Source organism: Myotis nattereri, assembly GCF_964212035.1.
Source record: "Myotis nattereri genome assembly, chromosome: 8".
Classification (NCBI taxonomy): Eukaryota; Metazoa; Chordata; class Mammalia; order Chiroptera; family Vespertilionidae; genus Myotis; species Myotis nattereri.
The window spans coordinates 1,880,546-1,902,212 of record NC_138083.1 but is presented as its reverse complement, the minus strand read 5'-3'; positions in this window follow the sequence as shown (position 1 = coordinate 1,902,212).

The following is a 21,667-nucleotide window of genomic DNA, read 5'->3' as shown; positions in this document are numbered from 1 at the left end:
TGTAATAAGCCCTTGAAATAAAAGTAAGTAGATTCTTACTACATACCCTGCAGTTTTCAATCACTGACATTACCCGTGGAAAGCAGGGAAATGACCAGAAAACTGAAAATATATACAACTCCGGGCACTTTACCGAGCGTTTTCACTTGAATATGCTTTCAAATACTAGGAATTCATGTTTATACAGCTCAAAATTTGTGCAGAAAGACTGTAAGTGAGGACAATACTGCTTATGTTTACAATTGAGGCCGAATTTCTCGAACATCTTTTTTGTGAATCAGTTAATATCGTGACGATTCCAGTACATACTTGTAAGAAAACTCTCTAATTGTGGTATAACTCTTAAAATACGCATTTAGAGTTTCCAGAAATGATTTAAAACTTGTAATAAGCACTTGAAATAAAAGTAAGTAGGTTCTTACTACATACCCTGCAGTTTTCAATCACTGATATTACCTGTGGAAACCAGGGAAATGACCAGAAAACTGATAATATTTAAAACTACGGCCACTTTAGCGAGCGTTTTCACTTGAATTTGCTTTCAAATACTAGGAATTCATGGTTATACAGCTCAAAATTAGTGTAGGAAGTCTGTAAGTGATGACTATACTGCTTATGTTTACAACTGAGGCCGAATTTCTCGAGCGTCTTTTTGGTGAATCAGTTAATATCCTGACCGTTCCAGTACATACTTGTAAGAAAACTGTCTAATTGTGGTACATCTTAAAATACGCATTTAGAGTTTCCAGGAATGATTAAAATCCTGTAACAAACACTTGAAATAAAAGTAAGTAGATTATTACTACATACCCTGGCGTATTCAATCACTGACATTACCCTTGGAAAGCAGGGAAATGACCAGAAAACTGAAAATATTTACAACTCCGGGCACTTTACCGAGCGTTTTCACTTGAATTTGCTTTCACAAACTAGGAATTCATGTTTATACAGCTCAAAATTAGTGTACAAAGATTGTAAGTGAGGTCTATACTGCTTATGTTTACAATTTAGGCCGAATTTCTCAAGCGTCTTTTTGGTGAATCAGTTAATATCCTGACGGTTCCAGTACATACATGTAGGAAAACTCTCTAATTGTGGTATAACTCTTAGAGTACGCATTTAGAGTTTCCAGAAATGATTTAAAACTTGTAATACGCACTTGAAATAAAAGTAAGTAGGTTCTTACTACATACCCTGCCATTTTCAATCACTGACATTACCTGTGGAAAGCAGGGAAATGACCAGAAAACAGAAAATGTTTACAACTCCGGGCACTTTAGGGAGTGTTTTCACTTGAATTTGCTTTCAAATACTAGGAATTCATGTTTATACAGCTCAAAATTAGTGTAGGAAGTCTGTAAGTGAGGACTATACTGCTTATGTTTACAACTGAAGCCGAATTTCTCGAGCGTCTTTTTGGTGAATTAGTTAATATCCTGACCGTTCCAGTACATACTTGTAAGAAAACTGTCTAATTGTGGTACAACTCTTAAAATACGCATTTAGAGTTTCCAGGAATGATTAAAATCCTGTAACAAACACTTGAAATAAAAGTAAGTAGATTATTACTACATACCCTGGCGTATTCAATCACTGACATTACCCGTGGAAAGCAGGGAAATGACCAGAAAACTGAAAATATTTACAACTCCGGGCACTTTAGGGAGTGTTTTCACTTGAATTTGCTTTCAAATACTAGGAATTCATGTTTATACAGCTCAAAATTAGTGTAGGAAGTCTGTGAGGACTGTACTGCTTATGTTAACAACTGAGGCTGAATTTCTCTAGCGTCTTTTTGGTGAAAGAGTCAATAACCTGTCGGTTCCAGTACATACTTTTAAGATAACAGTCTAATTGTAGTATAACTCTTAAAATACACATTTAGAGTTTCCAGAAATTATTTAAAACTTGTAATAAGCCCTTGAAATAAAAGTAAGTAGATTCTTACTACATACCCTGCAGTTTTCAATCACTGACATTACCCGTGGAAAGCAGGGAAATGACCAGAAAACTGAAAATATATACAACTCCGGGCACTTTACCGAGCGTTTTCACTTGAATATGCTTTCAAATACTAGGAATTCATGTTTATACAGCTCAAAATTAGTGTAGGAAGTCTGTAAGTGAGGACTATACTGCTTATGTTTACAATTGAGGCCGAATTTCTCGAACGTCTTTTTGGTGAATCAGTTAATATCATGACGGTTCCAGTACATACTTGTAAGAAAACTCTCTAATTGTGGTATAACTCTTAAAATGCGCTTTTAGAGTTTCCAGAAATGATTTAAAACTTGTAATAAGCACTTGAAATAAAAGTAAGTAGGTTCTTACTACATACCCTGCAGTTTTCAATCACTGATATTACCTGTGGAAACCAGGGAAATGACCAGAAAACTGATAATATTTAAAACTACGTCCACTTTAGCGAGCGTTTTCACTTGAATTTGCTTTCAAATACTAGGAATTCATGTTTATACAGTTCAAAAATAGTGTAGAAAGACTGTGAGTACTATATTGCTTATGTTTCCAATTGAGGCCGAATTTCTCTAGCGTCTTTTTGGTGAATCAGTCAATATCCTGACGGTTCCAGTATATACTTGTAAGAAAACACTCTAATTGTGGTATAACTCTTAGAATACGCATTTAGAGTTTCCAGAAATGATTTAAAACTTGTAATAAGTACTTGAAATAAAAGTAAGTAGGTTCTTACTACATACCCTGCCATTTTCAATCACTGACATTACCTGTGGAAAGCAGGGATATGACCAGAAAACTGAAAATATTTACAACTCCGGGCACTTTACCGAGCGTTTTCACTTGAATTTGCTTTCACAAACTAGGAATTCATGTTTATACAGCTCAAAATTAGTGTACAAAGATTGTAAGTGAGGTCTATACTGCTTATGTTTACAATTTAGGCCGAATTTCTCAAGCGTCTTTTTGGTGAATCAGTTAATATCCTGACGGTTCCAGTACATACTTGTAGGAAAACTCTCTAATTGTGGTATAACTCTTAGAATACGCATTTAGAGTTTCCAGAAATGATTTAAAACTTGTAATACGCACTTGAAATAAAAGTAAGTAGGTTCTTACTACATACCCTGCCATTTTCAATCACTGACATTACCTGTGGAAAGCAGGGAAATGACCAGAAAACAGAAAATGTTTACAACTCCGGGCACTTTAGGGAGTGTTTTCACTTGAATTTGCTTTCAAATACTAGGAATTCATGTTTATACAGCTCAAAATTAGTGTAGGAAGTCTGTAAGTGAGGACTATACTGCTTATGTTTACAACTGAAGCCGAATTTCTCGAGCGTCTTTTTGGTGAATTAGTTAATATCCTGACCGTTCCAGTACATACTTGTAAGAAAACTGTCTAATTGTGGTACAACTCTTAAAATACGCATTTAGAGTTTCCAGGAATGATTAAAATCCTGTAACAAACACTTGAAATAAAAGTAAGTAGATTATTACTACATACCCTGGCGTATTCAATCACTGACATTACCCGTGGAAAGCAGGGAAATGACCAGAAAACTGAAAATATTTACAACTCCGGGCACTTTAGGGAGTGTTTTCACTTGAATTTGCTTTCAAATCCTGGGAATTCATGTTTATACAGCTCAAAATTAGTGTAGAAAGACTGTAAGTGAGGATTATACTGCTTATGTTTACAATTGAGACCGAATTTCTCTAGCGTCTTTTTGGTGAAAGAGTCAATAACCTGTCGGTTCCAGTACATACTTTTAAGATAACTCTCTAATTGTAGTATAACTCCTAAAATACGCTTTTAGAGTTTCCAGAAATGATTTAAAACTTGTAATAAGCACTTGAAATAAAAGTAAGTAGGTTCTTACTACATACCCTGCAGTTTTCAATCACTGATATTACCTGTGGAAACCAGGGAAATGACCAGAAAACTGATAATATTTAAAACTACGGCCACTTTAGCGAGCGTTTTCACTTGAATTTGCTTTCAAATACTAGGAATTCATGTTTATACAGCTCAAAATTAGTGTAGGAAGTCTGTGAGGACTGTACTGCTTATGTTTACAACTGAGGCTGAATTTCTCTAGCGTCTTTTTGGTGAAAGAGTCAATAACCTGTCGGTTCCAGTACATACTTTTAAGATAACTGTCTAATTGTAGTATAACTCTTAAAATACACATTTAGAGTTTCCAGAAATTATTTAAAACTTGTAATAAGCCCTTGAAATAAAAGTAAGTAGATTCTTACTACATACCCTGCAGTTTTCAATCACTGACATTACCCGTGGAAAGCAGGGAAATGACCAGAAAACTGAAAATATATACAACTCCGGGCACTTTACCGAGCGTTTTCACTTGAATATGCTTTCAAATACTAGGAATTCATGTTTATACAGCTCAAAATTTGTGCAGAAAGACTGTAAGTGAGGACAATACTGCTTATGTTTACAATTGAGGCCGAATTTCTCGAACATCTTTTTTGTGAATCAGTTAATATCGTGACGATTCCAGTACATACTTGTAAGAAAACTCTCTAATTGTGGTATAACTCTTAAAATACGCATTTAGAGTTTCCAGAAATGATTTAAAACTTGTAATAAGCACTTGAAATAAAAGTAAGTAGGTTCTTACTACATACCCTGCAGTTTTCAATCACTGATATTACCTGTGGAAACCAGGGAAATGACCAGAAAACTGATAATATTTAAAACTACGGCCACTTTAGCGAGCGTTTTCACTTGAATTTGCTTTCAAATACTAGGAATTCATGTTTATACAGCTCAAAATTAGTGTAGGAAGTCTGTAAGTGAGGACTATACTGCTTATGTTTACAACTGAGGCCGAATTTCTCGAACGTCTTTTTGGTGAATCAGTTAATATCGTGACGGTTCCAGTACATACTTGTAAGAAAACTCTCTAATTGTGATATAACTCTTAAAATACGCATTTAGAGTTTCCAGAAATGATTTAAAACTTGTAATAAGCACTTGAAATAAAACTAAGTAGGTTCTTACTACATACCCTGCAGTTTTCAATCACTGATATTACGTGTGGAAACCAGGGAAATGACCAGAAAACTGATAATATTTAAAACTACGACCACTTTAGCGAGCGTTTTCACTTGAATTTGCTTTCAAATACTAGGAATTCATGGTTATACAGCTCAAAATTCGTGTAGGAAGTCTGTAAGTGAGGACTATACTGCTTATGTTTACAACTGAGGCCGAATTTCTCGAGCGTCTTTTTGGTGAATCAGTTAATATCCTGACCGTTCCAGTACATACTTGTAAGAAAACTGTCTAATTGTGGTACATCTTAAAATACGCATTTAGAGTTTCCAGGAATGATTAAAATCCTGTAACAAACACTTGAAATAAAAGTAAGTAGATTATTACTACATACCCTGGCGTATTCAATCACTGACATTACCCTTGGAAAGCAGGGAAATGACCAGAAAACTGAAAATATTTACAACTCCGGGCACTTTACCGAGCGTTTTCACTTGAATTTGCTTTCACAAACTAGGAATTCATGTTTATACAGCTCAAAATTAGTGTACAAAGATTGTAAGTGAGGTCTATACTGCTTATGTTTACAATTTAGGCCGAATTTCTCAAGCGTCTTTTTGGTGAATCAGTTAATATCCTGACGGTTCCAGTACATACTTGTAGGAAAACTCTCTAATTGTGGTATAACTCTTAGAGTACGCATTTAGAGTTTCCAGAAATGATTTAAAACTTGTAATACGCACTTGAAATAAAAGTAAGTAGGTTCTTACTACATACCCTGCCATTTTCAATCACTGACATTACCTGTGGAAAGCAGGGAAATGACCAGAAAACAGAAAATGTTTACAACTCCGGGCACTTTAGGGAGTGTTTTCACTTGAATTTGCTTTCAAATACTAGGAATTCATGTTTATACAGCTCAAAATTACTGTAGGAAGTCTGTAAGTGAGGACTATACTGCTTATGTTTACAACTGAAGCCGAATTTCTCGAGCGTCTTTTTGGTGAATTAGTTAATATCCTGACCGTTCCAGTACATACTTGTAAGAAAACTGTCTAATTGTGGTACAACTCTTAAAATACGCATTTAGAGTTTCCAGGAATGATTAAAATCCTGTAACAAACACTTGAAATAAAAGTAAGTAGATTATTACTACATACCCTGGCGTATTCAATCACTGACATTACCCGTGGAAAGCAGGGAAATGACCAGAAAACTGAAAATATTTACAACTCCGGGCACTTTAGGGAGTGTTTTCACTTGAATTTGCTTTCAAATACTAGGAATTCATGTTTATACAGCTCAAAATTAGTGTAGGAAGTCTGTGAGGACTGTACTGCTTATGTTAACAACTGAGGCTGAATTTCTCTAGCGTCTTTTTGGTGAAAGAGTCAATAACCTGTCGGTTCCAGTAAATACTTTTAAGATAACAGTCTAATTGTAGTATAACTCTTAAAATACACATTTAGAGTTTCCAGAAATTATTTAAAACTTGTAATAAGCCCTTGAAATAAAAGTAAGTAGATTCTTACTACATACCCTGCAGTTTTCAATCACTGACATTACCCGTGGAAAGCAGGGAAATGACCAGAAAACTGAAAATATATACAACTCCGGGCACTTTACCGAGCGTTTTCACTTGAATATGCTTTCAAATACTAGGAATTCATGTTTATACAGCTCAAAATTAGTGTAGGAAGTCTGTAAGTGAGGACTATACTGCTTATGTTTACAATTGAGGCCGAATTTCTCGAACGTCTTTTTGGTGAATCAGTTAATATCATGACGGTTCCAGTACATACTTGTAAGAAAACTCTCTAATTGTGGTATAACTCTTAAAATGCGCTTTTAGAGTTTCCAGAAATGATTTAAAACTTGTAATAAGCACTTGAAATAAAAGTAAGTAGGTTCTTACTACATACCCTGCAGTTTTCAATCACTGATATTACCTGTGGAAACCAGGGAAATGACCAGAAAACTGATAATATTTAAAACTACGTCCACTTTAGCGAGCGTTTTCACTTGAATTTGCTTTCAAATACTAGGAATTCATGTTTATACAGTTCAAAAATAGTGTAGAAAGACTGTGAGTACTATATTGCTTATGTTTCCAATTGAGGCCGAATTTCTCTAGCGTCTTTTTGGTGAATCAGTCAATATCCTGACGGTTCCAGTATATACTTGTAAGAAAACACTCTAATTGTGGTATAACTCTTAGAATACGCATTTAGAGTTTCCAGAAATGATTTAAAACTTGTAATAAGTACTTGAAATAAAAGTAAGTAGGTTCTTACTACATACCCTGCCATTTACAATCACTGACATTACCTGTGGAAAGCAGGGATATGACCAGAAAACTGAAAATATTTACAACTCCGGGCACTTTACCGAGCGTTTTCACTTGAATTTGCTTTCACAAACTAGGAATTCATGTTTATACAGCTCAAAATTAGTGTACAAAGATTGTAAGTGAGGTCTATACTGCTTATGTTTACAATTTAGGCCGAATTTCTCAAGCGTCTTTTTGGTGAATCAGTTAATATCCTGACGGTTCCAGTACATACTTGTAGGAAAACTCTCTAATTGTGGTATAACTCTTAGAATACGCATTTAGAGTTTCCAGAAATGATTTAAAACTTGTAATACGCACTTGAAATAAAAGTAAGTAGGTTCTTACTACCTACCCTGCCATTTTCAATCACTGACATTACCTGTGGAAAGCAGGGAAATGACCAGAAAACAGAAAATGTTTACAACTCCGGGCACTTTAGGGAGTGTTTTCACTTGAATTTGCTTTCAAATACTAGGAATTCATGTTTATACAGCTCAAAATTAGTGTAGGAAGTCTGTAAGTGAGGACTATACTGCTTATGTTTACAACTGAAGCCGAATTTCTCGAGCGTCTTTTTGGTGAATTAGTTAATATCCTGACCGTTCCAGTACATACTTGTAAGAAAACTGTCTAATTGTGGTACAACTCTTAAAATACGCATTTAGAGTTTCCAGGAATGATTAAAATCCTGTAACAAACACTTGAAATAAAAGTAAGTAGATTATTACTACATACCCTGGCGTATTCAATCACTGACATTACCCGTGGAAAGCAGGGAAATGACCAGAAAACTGAAAATATTTACAACTCCGGGCACTGTAGGGAGTGTTTTCACTTGAATTTGCTTTCAAATACTAGGAATCCATGGTTATACAGCTCAAAATTAGTTTAGAAAGACTGTAAGTGAGGACTATACTGCTTATGTTTACAATTGAGGCCGAATTTCTCTAGCGTCTTTTTGGTGAAAGACTCAAACACCTGTCGGTTCCAGTACATACTTTTAAGATAACTGTCTAATTGTAGTATAACTCTTAAAATACGCATTTAGAGTTACCAGAAATTATTTAAAACTTGTAATAAGCCCTTGAAATAAAAGTAAGTAGGTTCTTACTACATACCCTGCCGTTTTCAATCACTGACATTACCCGTGGAAAGCAGGGAAATGATCAGAAAACTGAAAATATTTACAACTCCGGCCACTTTAGGGAGTGTTTTCACTTGAATTTGCTTTCAAGTACTAGGAATTCATGTTTATACAGCTAAAATTAGTGTAGAAAGACTGTAAGTGAGGACTATAATGCTTATGTTTATAATTGAGGCCGAATTTCTCTAGCGTCTTCTTAGTGAATCAGTTAATATCCTGACGGTACCAGTACATACTTGTAGGAAAACTCTCTAATTGTGGTATAACTCTTAAAATACGCATTTAGAGTTTCCAAAAATGATTTAAAACTTGTAATAAGCACTTGAAATAAAAGTAAGTAGGTTCTTACTACATACCCTGCAGTTTTCAATCACTGACATTGCCAGTGGAAAGCAGGGAAATGACCACAACTCTAATAATATTTACAAATACGGCCACTTTAGTGAGCGTTTTCACTTGAATTTGCTTTCAAATCCTGGGAATTCATGTTTATACAGCTCAAAATTAGTGTAGAAAGACTGTAAGTGAGGATTATACTGCTTATGTTTACAATTGAGACCGAATTTCTCTAGCGTCTTTTTGGTGAAAGAGTCAATAACCTGTCGGTTCCAGTACATACTTTTAAGATAACTGTCTAATTGTAGTATAACTCTGAAAATACGCTTTTAGAGTTTCCAAAAATGATTTAAAACTTGTAATAAGCACTTGAAATAAAAGTAAGTAGGTTCTTACTACATACCCTGCAGTTTTCAATCACTGATATTACCTGTGGAAACCAGGGAAATGACCAGAAAACTGATAATATTTAAAACTACGGCCACTTTAGCGAGCGTTTTCACTTGAATTTGCTTTCAAATACTAGGAATTCATGTTTATACAGCTCAAAATTAGTGTAGGAAGTCTGTGAGGACTGTACTGCTTATGTTAACAACTGAGGCTGAATTTCTCTAGCGTCTTTTTGGTGAAAGAGTCAATAACCTGTCGGTTCCAGTACATACTTTTAAGATAACAGTCTAATTGTAGTATAACTCTTAAAATACACATTTAGAGTTTCCAGAAATTATTTAAAACTTGTAATAAGCCCTTGAAATAAAAGTAAGTAGATTCTTACTACATACCCTGCAGTTTTCAATCACTGACATTACCCGTGGAAAGCAGGGAAATGACCAGAAAACTGAAAATATATACAACTCCGGGCACTTTACCGAGCGTTTTCACTTGAATATGCTTTCAAATACTAGGAATTCATGTTTATACAGCTCAAAATTAGTGTAGGAAGTCTGTAAGTGAGGACTATACTGCTTATGTTTACAATTGAGGCCGAATTTCTCGAACGTCTTTTTGGTGAATCAGTTAATATCATGACGGTTCCAGTACATACTTGTAAGAAAACTCTCTAATTGTGGTATAACTCTTAAAATGCGCTTTTAGAGTTTCCAGAAATGATTTAAAACTTGTAATAAGCACTTGAAATAAAAGTAAGTAGGTTCTTACTACATACCCTGCAGTTTTCAATCACTGATATTACCTGTGGAAACCAGGGAAATGACCAGAAAACTGATAATGTTTAAAACTCCGTCCACTTTAGCGAGCGTTTTCACTTGAATTTGCTTTCAAATACTAGGAATTCATGTTTATACAGCTCAAAATTAGTGTAGGAAGTCTGTGAGGACTGTACTGCTTATGTTTACAATTGAGGCCGAATTTCTCGAACGTCTTTTTGGTGAATCAGTAAATATCGTGACGGTTCCAGTACATACTTGTAAGAAAACTCTCTAATTGTGGTATAACTCTTAAAATACGCATTTAGAGTTTCCAAAAATGATTCAAAACTTGTAATGAGCACTTGAAATAAAAGTAAGTAGGTTCTTACTACATAGCCTGCAGTTTTCAATCACTGACATTGCCCGTGGAAAGCATTGAAATGACCACAAATCTAATAATATATACAAATACGGCCACTTTAGCGAGCGTTTTCACTTGAATTTGCTTTCAAATACTAGGAATTCATGTTTATACAGTTCAAAATTAGTGTAGAAAGACTGTGAGTACTATATTGCTTATGTTTCCAATTGAGGCCGAATTTCTCTAGCGTCTTTTTGGTGAAAGAGTCAATAACCTGTCGGTTCCAGTACATACTTTTAAGATAACTGTCTAATTGTAGTATAACTCTGAAAATACGCTTTTAGAGTTTCCAAAAATGATTTAAAACTTGTAATAAGCACTTGAAATAAAAGTAAGTAGGTTCTTACTACATACCCTGCAGTTTTCAATCACTGATATTACCTGTGGAAACCAGGGAAATGACCAGAAAACTGATAATATTTAAAACTACGGCCACTTTAGCGAGCGTTTTCACTTGAATTTGCTTTCAAATACTAGGAATTCATGTTTATACAGCTCAAAATTAGTGTAGGAAGTCTGTGAGGACTGTACTGCTTATGTTAACAACTGAGGCTGAATTTCTCTAGCGTCTTTTTGGTGAAAGAGTCAATAACCTGTCGGTTCCAGTACATACTTTTAAGATAACAGTCTAATTGTAGTATAACTCTTAAAATACACATTTAGAGTTTCCAGAAATTATTTAAAACTTGTAATAAGCCCTTGAAATAAAAGTAAGTAGATTCTTACTACATACCCTGCAGTTTTCAATCACTGACATTACCCGTGGAAAGCAGGGAAATGACCAGAAAACTGAAAATATATACAACTCCGGGCACTTTACCGAGCGTTTTCACTTGAATATGCTTTCAAATACTAGGAATTCATGTTTATACAGCTCAAAATTAGTGTAGGAAGTCTGTAAGTGAGGACTATACTGCTTATGTTTACAATTGAGGCCGAATTTCTCGAACGTCTTTTTGGTGAATCAGTTAATATCATGACGGTTCCAGTACATACTTGTAAGAAAACTCTCTAATTGTGGTATAACTCTTAAAATGCGCTTTTAGAGTTTCCAGAAATGATTTAAAACTTGTAATAAGCACTTGAAATAAAAGTAAGTAGGTTCTTACTACATACCCTGCAGTTTTCAATCACTGATATTACCTGTGGAAACCAGGGAAATGACCAGAAAACTGATAATGTTTAAAACTCCGTCCACTTTAGCGAGCGTTTTCACTTGAATTTGCTTTCAAATACTAGGAATTCATGTTTATACAGCTCAAAATTAGTGTAGGAAGTCTGTGAGGACTGTACTGCTTATGTTTACAATTGAGGCCGAATTTCTCGAACGTCTTTTTGGTGAATCAGTAAATATCGTGACGGTTCCAGTACATACTTGTAAGAAAACTCTCTAATTGTGGTATAACTCTTAAAATACGCATTTAGAGTTTCCAAAAATGATTCAAAACTTGTAATGAGCACTTGAAATAAAAGTAAGTAGGTTCTTACTACATAGCCTGCAGTTTTCAATCACTGACATTGCCCGTGGAAAGCATTGAAATGACCACAAATCTAATAATATATACAAATACGGCCACTTTAGCGAGCGTTTTCACTTGAATTTGCTTTCAAATACTAGGAATTCATGTTTATACAGTTCAAAATTAGTGTAGAAAGACTGTGAGTACTATATTGCTTATGTTTCCAATTGAGGCCGAATTTCTCTAGCGTCTTTTTGGTGAATCAGTCAATATCCTGACGGTTCCAGTATATACTTGTAAGAAAACTCTCTAATTGTGGTATAACTCTTAGAATACGCATTTAGAGTTTCCAGAAATGATTTAAAACTTGTAATAAGCACTTGAAATAAAAGTAAGTAGGTTCTTACTACATACCCTGCCATTTACAATCACTGACATTACCTGTGGAAAGCAGGGATATGACCAGAAAACAGAAAATATTTACAACTCCGGGCACTTTAGGGAGTGTTTTCACTTGAATTTGCTTTCAAATACTAGGAATTCATGGTTATACAGCTCAAAATTAGTTTAGAAAGACTGTAAGTGAGGACTATACTGCTTATGTTTACAATTGAGGCCGAATTTCTCTAGCGTCTTTTTGGTGAAAGACTCAAACACCTGTCGGTTCCAGTACATACTTTTAAGACAACTGTCTAATTGTAGTATAACTCTTAAAATACGCATTTAGAGCTTCCAGAAATTATTTAAAACTTGTAATAAGCCCTTGAAATAAAAGTAAGTAGGTTCTTACTACATACCCTGCCGTTTTCAATCACTGACATTACCCGTGGAAAGCAGGGAAATGACCAGAAAACTGAAAATATATACAACTCCGGGCACTTTACCGAGCGTTTTCACTTGAATATGCTTTCAAATACTAGGAATTCATGTTTATACAGCTCAAAATTAGTGTAGGAAGTCTGTAAGTGAGGACTATACAGCTTATGTTTACAATTGAGGCCGAATTTCTCGAACGTCGTTTTGGTGAATCAGTTAATATCGTGACGGTTCCAGTACATACTTGTAAGAAAACTCTCTAATTGTGGTATAACTCTTAAAATAGGCATTTAGAGTTTCCAGAAATGATTTAAAACTTGTAATAAGCACTTGAAATAAAAGTAAGTAGGTTCTTACTACATACCCTGCAGTTTTCAGTCACTGATATTACCTGTGGACACCAGGGAAATGACCAGAAAACTGATAATATTTAAAACTACGGCCACTTTAGCAAGCGTTTTCACTTGAATTTGCTTTCAAATACTAGGAATTCATGGTTATACAGCTCAAAATTAGTGTAGGAAGACTGTAAGTGAGGACTATACTGCTTATGTTTACAATTGAGGCCGAATTTCTGGAGCGTCATTTTGGTGAATCAGTCAATATCCTGACGGTTCCAGTACATACTTGTAAGAAAACTGTCTAATTGTGGTACAACTCTTAAAATACGCATTTAGAGTTTCTAGGAATGAATAAAATCCTGTAACAAACACTTGAAATAAAAGTAAGTAGATTATTACTACATACCCTGGCATTTTCAATCACTGACATTACCCGTGGAAAGCAGGGAAATGACCAGAAAACTGAAAATATTAAAACTCTGGGCACTTTACCGAGCGTTTTCACTTGAATTTTCTTTCAAAAACTAGGAATTCGTGTTTATACAGCTCAAAATTAGTGTACAAAGACTGTAAGTGAGGTCTATACTGCTTATGTTTACAATTTAGGCCGAATTTCTCAAGCTTCTTTTTCGTGAATCAGTTAATATCCTGACGGTTCCAGTACATACTTGTAGGAAAACTCTCTAATTGTGGTATAACTCTTAGAATACGCATTTAGAGTTTCCAGAAATGATTTAAAACTTGTAATACGCACTTGAAATAAAAGTAAGTAGGTTCTTACTACATACCCTGCCATTTTCAATCACTGACATTACCTGTGGAAAGCAGGGAAATGACCAGAAAACAGAAAATGTTTACAACTCCGGGCACCTTAGGGAGTGTTTTCACTTGAATTTGCTTTCAAATACTAGGAATTCATGTTTATACAGCTCAAAATTAGTGTAGGAAGTCTGTAAGTGAGGACTATACTGCTTATGTTTACAACTGAAGCCGAATTTCTCGAGCGTCTTTTTGGTGAATTAGTTAATATCCTGACCGTTCCAGTACATACTTGTAAGAAAACTGTCTAATTGTGGTACAACTCTTAAAATACGCATTTAGAGTTTCCAGGAATGATTAAAATCCTGTAACAAACACTTGAAATAAAAGTAAGTAGATTATTACTACATACCCTGGCGTATTCAATCACTGACATTACCCGTGGAAAGCAGGGAAATGACCAGAAAACTGAAAATATTTACAACTCCGGGCACTTTAGGGAGTGTTTTCACTTGAATTTGCTTTCAAATCCTGGGAATTCATGTTTATACAGCTCAAAATTAGTGTAGAAAGACTGTAAGTGAGGATTATACTGCTTATGTTTACAATTGAGACCGAATTTCTCTAGCGTCTTTTTGGTGAAAGAGTCAATAACCTGTCGGTTCCAGTACATACTTTTAAGATAACTGTCTAATTGTAGTATAACTCTGAAAATACGCTTTTAGAGTTTCCAGAAATGATTTAAAACTTGTAATAAGCACTTGAAATAAAAGTAAGTAGGTTCTTACTACCTACCCTGCAGTTTTCAATCACTGACATTACCTGTGGAAACCAGGGAAATGACCAGAAAACTGATAATGTTTAAAACTACGTCCACTTTAGCGAGCGTTTTCACTTGAATTTGCTTTCAAATACTAGGAATTCATGTTTATACAGCTCAAAATTAGTGTAGGAAGTCTGTGAGGACTGTACTGCTTATGTTTACAATTGAGGCCGAATTTCTCGAACGTCTTTTTGGTGAATCAGTAAATATCGTGACGGTTCCAGTACATACTTGTAAGAAAACTCTCTAATTGTGGTATAACTCTTAAAATACGCATTTAGAGTTTCCAAAAATGATTCAAAACTTGTAATGAGCACTTGAAATAAAAGTAAGTAGGTTCTTACTACATAGCCTGCAGTTTTCAATCACTGACATTGCCCGTGGAAAGCATTGAAATGACCATAAATCTAATAATATATACAAATACGGCCACTTTAGCGAGCGTTTTCACTTGAATTTGCTTTCAAATACTAGGAATTCATGTTTATACAGTTCAAAATTAGTGTAGAAAGACTGTGAGTACTATATTGCTTATGTTTCCAATTGAGGCCGAATTTCTCTAGCGTCTTTTTGGTGAAAAAGTCAATATCCTGACGGTTCCAGTATATACCTGTAAGAAAACTCTCTAATTGTGGTATAACTCTTAGAATACGCATTTAGAGTTTCCAGAAATGATTTAAAACTTGTAATAAGCACTTGAAATAAAAGTAAGTAGGTTCTTACTACATACCCTGCCATTTTCAATCACTGACATTACCTGTGGAAAGCAGGGATATGACCAGAAAACAGAAAATATTTACAACTACGGGCACTTTAGGGAGTGTTTTCACTTGAATTTGCTTTCAAATACTAGGAATTCATGGTTAAACAGCTCAAAATTAGTTTAGAAAGACTGTAAGTGAGGACTATACTGCTTATGTTTACAATTGAGGCCGAATTTCTCTAGCGTCTTTTTGGTGAAAGACTCAAACACCTGTCGGTTCCAGTACATACTTTTAAGACAACTGTCTAATTGTAGTATAACTCTTAAAATACGCATTTAGAGCTTCCAGAAATTATTTAAAACTTGTAATAAGCCCTTGAAATAAAAGTAAGTAGGTTCTTACTACATACCCTGCCGTTTTCAATCACTGACATTACCCGTGGAAAGCAGGGAAATGACCAGAAAACTGAAAATATATACAACTCCGGGCACTTTACCGAGCGTTTTCACTTGAATATGCTTTCAAATACTAGGAATTCATGTTTATACAGCTCAAAATTAGTGTAGGAAGTCTGTAAGTGAGGACTATACAGCTTATGTTTACAATTGAGGCCGAATTTCTCGAACGTCTTTTTGGTGAATCAGTTAATATCGTGACGGTTCCAGTACATACTTGTAAGAAAACTCTCTAATTGTGGTATAACTCTTAAAATAGGCATTTAGAGTTTCCAGAAATGAGTTAAAACTTGTAATAAGCACTTGAAATAAAAGTAAGTAGGTTCTTACTACATACCCTGCAGTTTTCAATCACTGATATTACCTGTGGAAACCAGGGAAATGACCAGAAAACTGATAATATTTAAAACTACGGCCACTTTAGCAAGCGTTTTCACTTGAATTTGCTTTCAAATACTAGGAATTCATGGTTATACAGCTCAAAATTAGTGTAGGAAGACTGTAAGTGAGGACTATACTGCTTATGTTTACAATTGAGGCCGAATTTCTGGAGCGTCATTTTGGTGAATCAGTCAATATCCTGACGGTTCCAGTACATACTTGTAAGAAAACTGTCTAATTGTGGTACAACTCTTGAAATACGCATTTAGAGTTTCCAGGAATGAATAAAATCCTGTAACAAACACTTAAAATAAAAGTAAGTAGATTATTACTACATACCCTGGCATTTTCAATCACTGACATTACCCGTGGAAAGCAGGGAAATGACCAGAAAACTGAAAATATTAAAACTCCGGGCACTTTACCGAGCGTTTTCACTTGAATTTTCTTTCAAAAACTAGGAATTCATGTTTATACAGCTCACAATTAGTGTAGAAAGACTGTAAGTGAGGAATATACTGCTAATGTTTACAATTGAGGCCGAATTTCTCTAGCGTCTTTTTGATGAATCAGTTAATATCCTGCCGGTTCCATTACATACTTGTAAGAAAACTGTCTAATTGTGGTAAAACTCTTAAAATACGCAATTAGAGTTTACAGAAATGATTAAAAACTTATAAGAAACCCTTGCAATAAAAGTTAGTAGATTCTTACTACATTTCCTGCTGTTTTCAATCAATGACATTACCCGTGAAGAGCAGGGAAATGACCTTAAAACTGATAGTATTTACAACTCCGGCCGCTTTAGAGAGCGTTTTCACTTGAATTTGCTTACAAATACTAGGAATTCATGTTTATACAGCTCAAATTTAGTGTAGAGAGACTGTAAGTGAGGACTATACTGCTAATGTTTACAACTGAGGCCGAATTTCTCTAGCGTCTTTTTGGTGAATCAGTTAATATCCTCATTGTTCCAGTACATACTTGTAAGAAATATGTCTAATTGTGGTGAAACTCTTAAAATACGCAATTAGAGTTTCCAGAAATGATTAAAAACTTATAAGAAACCCTTGAGATAAAAGTTAGTAGATTCTTACTACATTTCCTGCTGTTTTCAATCAATGTAATTACCCGTGAAAAGCAGTGAAATGACCAGAAAACTGCTAATATTTACAACTCCGGCCACTTTAGCGAGCGTTTTCACTTGAATTTGCTTTCAAATATTAGGAATTCATGTTTATACAGCTCACAATTAGTGTAGAAAGACTGTAAGTGAGGACTATACTGCTAATGTTTACAACTGAGGCCGAATTTCTCTAGCGTCTTTTTGGTGAATCAGTTAATATCCTGCCGGTTCTATTACATACTTGTAAGAAAACTGTCTAATTGTGGTAAAACTCTTAAAATATGCAATTAGAGTTTCCAGAAATGATTAAAAACTTATAAGAAACCCTTGAGATAAAAGTTAGTAGATTCTTACTACATTTCCTGCTGTTTTCAATCAATGACATTACCCGTGAAGAGCAGGGAAATGACCTGAAAACTGATAGTATTTACAACTCCGGCCGCTTTAGAGAGCGTTTTCACTTGAATTTGCTTACAAATACTAGGAATTCATGTTTATACAGCTCAAATTTAGTGTAGAGAGACTGTAAGTGAGGACTATACTGCTAATGTTTACAACTGAGGCCGAATTTCTCTAGCGTCTTTTTGGTGAATCAGTTAATATCCTCATTGTTCCAGTACATACTTGTAAGAAAACTGTCTAATTGTGGTGAAACTCTTAAAATACGCAATTAGAGTTTCCAGAAATGATTAAAAACTTATAAGAAACCCTTGAGATAAAAGTTAGTAGATTCTTACTACATTTCCTGCTGTTTTCAATCAATGTAATTACCCGTGAAAAGCAGTGAAATGACCAGAAAACTGCTAATATTTACAACTCCGGCCACTTTAGCGAGCGTTTTCACTTGAATTTGCTTTCAAATATTAGGAATTCATGTTTATACAGCTCACAATTAGTGTAGAAAGACTGTAAGTGAGGACTATACTGCTAATGTTTACAATTGAGGCCGAATTTCTCTAGCGTCTTTTTGGTGAATCAGTTAATATCCTGCCGGTTCTATTACATACTTGTAAGAAAACTGTCTAATTGTGGTAAAACTCTTAAAATACGCAATTAGAGTTTCCAGAAATGATTAAAAACTTATAAGAAACCCTTGCAATAAAAGTTAGTAGATTCTTACTACATTTCCTGCTGTTTTCAATCAATGACATTACCCGTGAAGAGCAGGGAAATGACCTGAAAACTGATAATATTTACAACTCCGGCCGCTTTAGAGAGCGTTTTCACTTGAATTTGCTTACAAATACTAGGAATTCATGTTTATACAGCTCAAATTTAGTGTAGAAAGACTGTAAGTGAGGACTATACGTCTAATGTTTACAACTGAGGCCGAATTTCTCTAGCGTCTTTTTGGTGAATCAGTTAATATCCTCATTGTTCCAGTACATACTTGTAAGAAAACTGTCTAATTGTGGTGAAACTCTTAAAATACGCAATTAAAGTTTCCAGAAATGATTAAAAACTTATAAGAAACCTTTGAAATAAAAGTTAGTTGATTCTTTCTACATTTCCTGCCTTTTTCAATCAATGACATTACCCGTGGAATGCAGGGAAATGACCAGAAAACTGATAATATTTACAAATCCGGCCACTTAAGCTAGCGTTTTCACTTGAATTTGCTTTCAAATACTAGGAATTCATGTTTATACAGCTCAAATTTAGTGTAGAAAGACTGTAAGTGAGGACTATACTGCTTATGTTTACAACTGAGGCCAAATTTCTCTAGCGATTTTTTGGTGAATCAGTTAATATCCTGCCGGTTCCATTACATACTTGTTAGAAAACTGTTTAATTGTCGTAAAACTCTTAAAGTACGCAATTAGAGTTTCCAGAAATGATTAAAAACTTATAAGAAACCCTTGAAATAAAAGTTACTAGAGTCTTTCTACATTTCCTGCTGTTTTCAATGACGGACATTACCCGTGAAAAGCAGGGAAATGACCTGAAAACTGCTAATATTTACAACTCCGGCCACTTTAGCGAGCGTTTTCACTCGAATTTGCTTTCAAATATTAGGAATTCAGGTTTATACAGCTCACAATTAGTGTAGAAAGACTAAGTGAGGACTATACTGCTAATGTTTACAACTGAGGCGGAATTTCTCTAGCGTCTTTTTGGTGAATCACTTAGTGTCCTGCCGGTTCTATTACATACTTGTAAGAAAACTGTCTAATTGTGGTAAAACTCTTAAAATACGCAATTAGAGTTTCCAGAAATGATTAAAAACTTATAAGAAACCCTTGAAATAAAAGTTAGTAGATTCTTACTACATTTCCTGCTGTTTTCAATCAATGTCATTACCTGTGAAAAGCAGTGAAATGACCAGAAAACTGCTAATATTTACAACTTCGGCCGCTTTAGAGAGCGTTTTCACTTGAATTTGTTTACAAATACTAGGAATTCATGTTTATACAGCTCAAATTTAGTGTAGAAAGACTGTAAGTGAGGACTATACGTCTAATGTTTACAACTGAGGCCGAATTTCTCTAGCGTCTTTTTGGTGAATCAGTTAATATCCTGCCATTTCTATTACATACTTGTAAGAAAACTGTCTAATTGTGGTAACACTCTTAAAATACGCAATTAGAGTTTCCAGAAATGATTAAAAACCTATAAGAAACCCTTGAGATAAAAGTTAGTAGATTCTTACTACATTTCCTGCTGTTTTCAATCAATGTAATTACCCGTGAAAAGCAGTGAAATGACCAGAAAACTGCTAATATTTACAACTCCGGCCACTTTAGCGAGCGTTTTCACTTGAATTTGCTTTCAAATATTAGGAATTCATGTTTATACAGCTCACAATTAGTGTAGAAAGACTGTAAGTGAGGACTATACTGCTAATGTTTACAACTGAGGCCGAATTTCTCTAGCGTCTTTTTGGTGAATCAGTTAATATCCTGCCGGTTCTATTACATACTTGTAAGAAAACTGTCTAATTGTGGTGAAACTCTTAAAATACGCAATTAGAGTTTCCAGAAATGATTAAAAACTTATAAGAAACCCTTGAGATAAAAGTTAGAAGATTCTTACTACATTTCCTGCTGTTTTCAATCAATGATATTACCCGTGAAGAGCAGGGAAATGACCTGAAAACTGATAATATTTACAACTCCGGCCGCTTTAGAGAGCGTTTTCACTTGAATTTGCTTACAAATACTAGGAATTCATGTTTATACAGCTCAAATTTAGTGTAGAAAGACTGTAAGTGAGGACTATACGTCTAATGTTTAAAACTGAGGCCGAATTTCTCTAGCGTCTTTTTGGTGAATCAGTTAATATCCTGCCGGTTCCATTACATACTTGTAAGAAAACTGTCTAATTGTGGTAAAACTCTTAAAATACGCAATTAGAGTTTCCAGAAATGATTAAAAACTTATAAGAAACCCTTGAGATAAAAGTTAGTAGATTCTTACTACATTTCCTGCTGTTTTCAATCAATGTCATTACCCGTGAAAAGCAGTGATATGACCAGAAAACTGATAATATTTACAAATCCGGCCACTTCAGCGAGCGTTTTCACTTTAATTTGCTTTCAAATACTAGGAATTCATGTTTATACAGCTCAAATTTAGTGTAGAAAGACTGTAAGTGAGGACTATACTGCTAATGTTTACAATTGAGGCCGAATTTCTCTAGCGTCTTTTTGATGAATCAGTTAATATCCTGCCGGTTCCATTACATACTTGTAAGAAAACTGTCTAATTGTGGTAAAACTCTTAAAGTACGCAATTAGAGTTTCCGGAAATGATTAAAAACTTATAAGAAACCCTTGAAATAAAAGTTACTAGTCTTTCTACATTTCCTGCTGTTTTCAATGGTGGACATTACCCGTGAAAAGCAGGGAAATGACCTGAAAACTGCTAATATTTACAACTCCGGCCACTTTAGCGAGCGTTTTCACTCGAATTTGCTTTCAAATATTAGGAATTTAGGTTTATACAGCTCACAATTAGTGTAGAAAGACTGTAAGTGAGGACTATACTGCTAATGTTTACAACTGAGGCCGAATTTCTCGAGCGTCTTTTTGATGAATCAGTTAATATCCTGCCGGTTCCATTACATACTTGTAAGAAAACTGTTTAATTGTCATAAAACTCTTAAAGTACGCAATTAGAGTTTCCAGAAATGATTAAAAACTTATAAGAAACCCTTGAAATAAAAGTAAGTAAATTCTTACTACATTTCCTGCCCTTTTCAATCAATGACATTACCCGTGGAAAGCAGGGAAATGACCAGAAAACTGCTAATATTTACAACTCCGGCCACTTTAGCGAGCGTTTTGACTTGAATTTGCTTTCAAATATTAGAAATTCATGTTTATACAGCTCACAATTAGTGTAGAAAGACTTTAAGTGAGGAATATACTGCTAATGTTTACAATTGAGGCCGAATTTCTCTAGCGTCTTTTTGATGAATCAGT